Genomic DNA, 6,000 nt, shown 5'->3' with positions numbered 1-6,000 from the left:
GGAGGGAGGGAGGGAGGGATGGGAGGGAGACACAGAGAGAGAGAGAGAGAGAGAGAGAGAGAGAGAGAGTATCCTTCCTTTTCCTTTAAATCTCCCTAACATTGTTCCATTTGACATGGGTGGAACTTGTCCTGTAACATATTTGGCCACATATCTTTCTGTTGCAAACACTGATGTCTACAGATCCACTACATTTATTTATTGGTACAATACCTTTGGGAAAAGAAATTAAGTGATACAATTTGAACCTTTTGCTAATTAAGTGAAATGATTTTGAAAGTAGACTATGCCTGCACACACCCAGATCTAAATTTGTTAAATTGCTTTGTCCTTAAGCTATCTTTCTGGAAAAAGGACTTATGCAAGGGCAGTTTAGACCAACATTTCAAGAGTGGGGAAGAATGCCGGACAACAGAAGCCATGGACACATGCTCTATGGAGAGGCACAAAGACCATTTACACTTGTCAAGGCTGGGGTCTCATTCTGGTAATCTTAACTACTCAGAAGGCTTGCATTTGAGGAACATGGTTAAATACCAGCCAGGGGAGAAAAGCCCACTAGACTCTTCTCTCCAATTAGCCATCAAAAACCCAGAAGTAGCTCAAGCAGTAGAATGCTAGCCTTGAGCCCAAGAGCTCAGGGAGAATGCCTAGGCCAGAGTTTAAGCCCCAGTACCAGCACAAAACAAATTAAACTAAACTAACTAACTAATCCCAACACTGCCCCCCCCCCCGCCATCATCCAATCAAGAGGAAACCTCCCCTCTCAATCTAAAAATTCCTCTGCTACAAACTTGTCAAGGAGGTAGATTTGAGCTATCACTAGTCCCTGGTCTCTTGAAAGAGGATATGCAAAAGACAGGTGTTGTTGTTTTCTCTTTGCATAAAACAGTTGTCAAACATAGTATTGGCTTTCATGCCTGTTAGTCAGTAAGCTCTTGCTTGATTTTAGTCTCGATCCAGAGTTAGAATATAGAAGCTTGTATTTTGAAAAACATCTGTATAAGGCCATATACTTGTTTGGTGTATCCAAGGAACTTCACTCTAACCATCTGTAATGTGTTACCCCAGGGCCCATAATCAGAGAGACATTGACCCACTTCAATACTATTCAAAATTTCAAAGGCTTCATGAAAATTTGCCATTAAGGATCTACAGAACATAGAAAGGAAGTTTACAGACAGAGGCAGGCATAATACTTCATGTCTGTAAACCCAGCCACCATAAGGAGGAAGAACAGAAGGACTGAAATTTGCGATCAGTTCAGGCAAAAATTAGTAAGTTTCTCACTTCAAGAAATAAACTGGGCATGCCCATGGTACACATCTGCAATCTGACCTATGCAGAGGGCATTGGTAAGATTATATTCCTCAGCCATCTGAGGGCAAATAGCACATCCAGAATGCCACTAAAGTAAAAAGGGCTAAGGGTATGATTCAAGGGGCAAAGCACTTGCCCACTAAACACAAGGTCCCGAATCCCCAATACCACTAACGTACCAAAGATGACTTTACAGAGGAACCAGCTCTTGGCTCTGTACTTCTGGAATAGGATTTGATTCTGTGTAAAAGGTAATGTAAATTTTTAATAAAGTACAAGGGGAGCAAAATATTTGAATGATTAGAGTGCACTCCTTTTATGTCTTTCTGGGATGTTTTGCTTTTTCCCAATATAAAAGTTTGGAATAGAGAGATAAATTAAATCTTGAATTTCCCTCCAGAAACCTCATGTCAAGCTTGAATGAAATAATACTGAACCCTCATAATAACCCAGCTGTGGTTGGCAGCAACACCCTGTAGCACAAGTCAAACTCAGTAAACCTATTGACTTCATCTGTCTTTAAATCCCACTTCCTGAGCTGCTGTAGAAATATACCAATAAAAACGAGGGCTGTATGTATATATGCCCATATGCATACGTATCTATACATGTGTATATTCAAATAGATACCCATATATGTTACATACACTCACATATTACACACATTTATACTCATGTACATTATATGTGATTATATGGAAGACATCACATGTATTTTTCTGATAGCTTACTACTTTCCCCAAGCTCCCATCCAGGAAAAAAATGCATTTGAACTTGAAAAAAGCAATGCATTCTTTCCTTCCTTTCTGTGTTTGTGCCTATTATAACTCTTGGTTACTTTATTTCTAGGAAGAGGAAGTAGTAACATTGCTTTACTTGGGTCCTGGCAATTCTTTCTTGTTATTTGCAGTGAATAGAGTAATTTCCAGTTAGTGTGTTAGGAATCGATTGCAATTTCAGGCCTCCTTTTCTTCTGCTCACATTACCTTTGGTGGAGCCTGAGGCAAAATTGTGAAGAAGGTTAAATACTGTGGAAGGAAAACTTTATGTGTGTGTGTGAAAGGTAAAAATGGTTTTGATGGTCTCCTCCTATTCTTCCATGGCCTCCACTGCTCCATTTCCTTCACACAGAGGAGTCTTCTGTGCTTCTTGGAACATTTCCAAGGGACTTGATCTGCATGGTAAAAACTCCTAGTCTTTCTTAAATGCCTATTTATGGATTCTGTGCGAGCCGCTGTGTGATGAAGAGAGAAGAGAGAAGGTAGCCCCTTGCCCTCCACAAGTTTTCTCTTACCCTGCAATGTAGTGGAAAGAACTCTCAGAAAATATGAGGGATGCAAAGTGCTGTAGGGTTTCAAGGAAGGGGGATTATGGCTAGCTGTTGGGGCACTCTACTTGAGCCTTGAGGTATTGCTTTACACAACTGATGATTGGTGTGAGGCCTAGTAAAATCCAAGGTGCAAAGAGAGCCACTGGTGAGAGTCTTGGTTAATGAAACAACTTCTGAGAAAATAGAAATTGTGTAGAAAAGTCATTCAATAATTCCACGATGCGCTTTTCCTTTAACATAAAATACTTAGAGCTCAAACTTTCGTTAATGAGATGAGCTTGCCAAGTCCTGTATACATAAACAGAAGCCTTTTTGAGTTAAATACTGAATGTCAATTTGTATGACTGTGAAAAATCACATAAAATTGTCAGTGCATTTTTCTCATTTTTTTCCTGTCTGTTTAGAGTGCCTTAGCTAGAGGTTTCCTGTTCTTTAAAGTGAGAAGTTCAGTTTGGCATATTTGTAAGACAAGACTGGAATGATAATTAGAATCATAATATGAAAAGCCTTAACTGATAAGAAAAAAATAGCATTGTTAATGATGAAGGGGAAGGAGAGAGGGAAAAGGAATGATGCAGAATTAACAACAGCAAAATACATGATGTCTATGTATGAAGATGATAGAAGGAAACTCACTGAAAACTCTTTGAGTTGGGGGAGGTATGGGAGGAAAGAGAGATACATGTAAATTTAGCCTTAGTTACGATCTATGCATATATGGATTATTATGGTATGATTAATATTTTAATTATAATTCTATTGAACCATTTTATAATTAATATATGCCAAATAAAAAGTGAATCACAATAAAGTAAAATAAGTTATTTGGGGGAGAGTAGCAAGAAGGTGGAGGGTGAGTGAATAGGGTCAATGAGGGTTTACATGGCTGACAGATTCTGTAAGCATGTATGAAACTGGAATAATGAAACATATTGAAATTGGCTTAAGAAGGATGGGGGAGTGAGGATGAAGAACAGAGATAAAGCAAATGAGTTTAATTGGAGTCTGTATTGTAGGTATGAAAATATCACGGTATCCACACCCTAAAACTAATGCATAATATAAAACCTTTAAAATAAACTTTCCAATATGGAAACCCTTGACTGCTAAGTAGAGGCATAGGGGACATGGTCTGTTTGATCTCTTTTTATTTCATTCATTTATTATTTTAGATCATTGGTTCCATTTTCATAATAAAACATTATGACATGTACTAGGAAGGTGGCTCAGTGGTAAAGTGCTTGCCTAGCATGCATGAGGCCCTGGGTTCGATTCCTCAGCACCACATAAGCAGAAAAAGCTGGAAGTGCCACTGTGGCTCAAGTGGTAGAGTGCTAGCCTTGAGCTGACAAGCTCAGGGACAGCGCCCAGGTTGAGTTCAAGTCCCATGACAGACCAAAAAAATTATGATAGCAGCAGAATTTTGAAAATCTGACAAAGTCATCCAAAGTTAAAATGCCCAGAGATAGTAACAAGCTAGACATGAGATGATACTCTTTTTCTTGCCATATATATAAGTTGAAATTGATAGAATTGGAATCATATTGTATGCATGTTTTTGTGTAACTCTATTTTCTATACCTAGCTCCAAATGATGTTAAATTACAGTCACTCCCCTAACCATGGAAGGCTACATCTAGATCCAACCAACTGCCAAATTAATTATGTGCTGGGAACAGATAATCTGGAGAAGATTTAAAATATGCGAGAGGATATGCATAGACTAACTAGAAGCACACTGTAATTTTGCACAGGCAACTTGAGCACTCTGGAATTTTGCTATTTGGGTGGGTTCTGGAACTAATCATCTAGGATACCAAGAGACAATCATGCACTCTTTCTTGCAATTCTCCTTCAGTATCTGAGTAACAGACCTTTCCATTTTTCTGTCACACAGTGCTAAAGAGATAGAGGTAGTGAGATATAAATAAACGTTACTTTGATTTCACCTTGACCACTTGAATATAGTGTGGCTTCATTGTTGGGGTTAATCAAACATCCTGTTTCAGAATTCCCATACAGCTCCATGGCTGAAAGGAGGAGTAGAATTCATGACCTGTTTATATCTGTTGTATAGCTTAGAGACTGAGGAGACATAGGCTGGCCCAAAACATTAGGGTAACAACACTCTAAGAGCAGTGTTTCTGCATGCAGAACTGCCAGGAGCCTTTCACCCTCCCTTCTAGCTACAGACACTTCTATAGCTGCTCCTTCAACAACTGCTTTCTCCATATTCTGGCCTAGACAAGAAGAGGCAGCTGACATCGCAATGATTGTGGATGAGGAAGAGAAAGCCTGTAGTTGATCCCAGTAGAAATCCTCTGATGTGATTGGAGAAGGACTGAGACTTGCTAAACAGCTCATTCTGAAGAAAGAAAGGAAACTTTGGGGAAGATAACAAGGGACTCCTTAGCGATCAGAACAGAGGATTTCTATGATGTGTCGTAAAGCATATGAGGGACGTTATTTCTCAGTCAGGGTCCAGTTCTTGGAAACAACTTGATGTATTTGAATGAATAGTAAGTCTAATGTTAAGTGTTGTTTTGTTCTTCTTCCATCCCTTGCAAATTTGTCTTAGACTCCACACTGTGAACCTATGATCCTTTGAAACAAACCAACTTTTAGATGAGGTTGAGTTTTATTTTTTTCTTGTGGTGGTTCTAGCTTTTGAACTCAGAGCCTTGAACTTGCTAGAGAAACTCTCTACCACTTGAACCACACTTTCAGTGGTTCAGTTTTGGTTTTCTTTCTTTGAGCTGTTTCTTCCATTTGAGGGTTGCCCTGTTTGCAAGGATAAGTCCCACCTATCCCTGCCAAGCAGGTAGAAGGGCAGACATGAGCCCCCGTGTATGACTTGTTTGTTGACACCGGTTTCTGGATCAAGTTCAGTTCTTCTGCCCTTGGTCTTCCATGTAGCTCCTAGCTATGTCCTACATAGGTATGAAACTGCACACCTAGTCTTTAGGTCTGAACATTTTGGGGATTCTTTCTTATTTGGATCTTTGTACATTTCTAGGATTTCTAAACTGCCCCTGAACTTGAGAGTAGAAAAAAGAGTGGATAGGCAATTCAGGACCAAAAGCTCCTTTGAACAGAGGTTCTGCATTATTCAATATGGCCTTGAGAAGTTACACTTGCCAGCACTTGGGCAATTGCCCAAAATTGCACATGAAGTTGCAGGTGAACCCCAGACCAATTGTACAACAGAGGTGTACGCTATCTAGATTGTCCAGCCAATAAGAAGGGCTAATACATAATGCATGAAGCCCGATTGAGCCTGGGGAAGAATATGGTTCATGGGCTGTCCAATGATCTTGAGAGTCACATAACTGTCTCTAGAGATACCTTAT

At 39.5% G+C, this 6,000-nt stretch overlaps 1 pseudogene; it reads right to left on the bottom strand.

The window, feature by feature from the left end:
• Positions 1-6,000, bottom strand: part of LOC105982915 — a 33,573-nt pseudogene that overhangs the window by 5,227 nt on the left and 22,346 nt on the right.

The sequence above is a fragment of the Dipodomys ordii genome, unplaced genomic scaffold (genome assembly GCF_000151885.1).
Source record: "Dipodomys ordii isolate 6190 unplaced genomic scaffold, Dord_2.0 Scaffold18, whole genome shotgun sequence".
NCBI classification, from domain to species: domain Eukaryota; kingdom Metazoa; phylum Chordata; class Mammalia; order Rodentia; family Heteromyidae; genus Dipodomys; species Dipodomys ordii.
The sequence above is the reverse complement of the archived record's forward strand: the minus strand, read 5'-3'. Positions and strand labels throughout refer to the sequence as shown.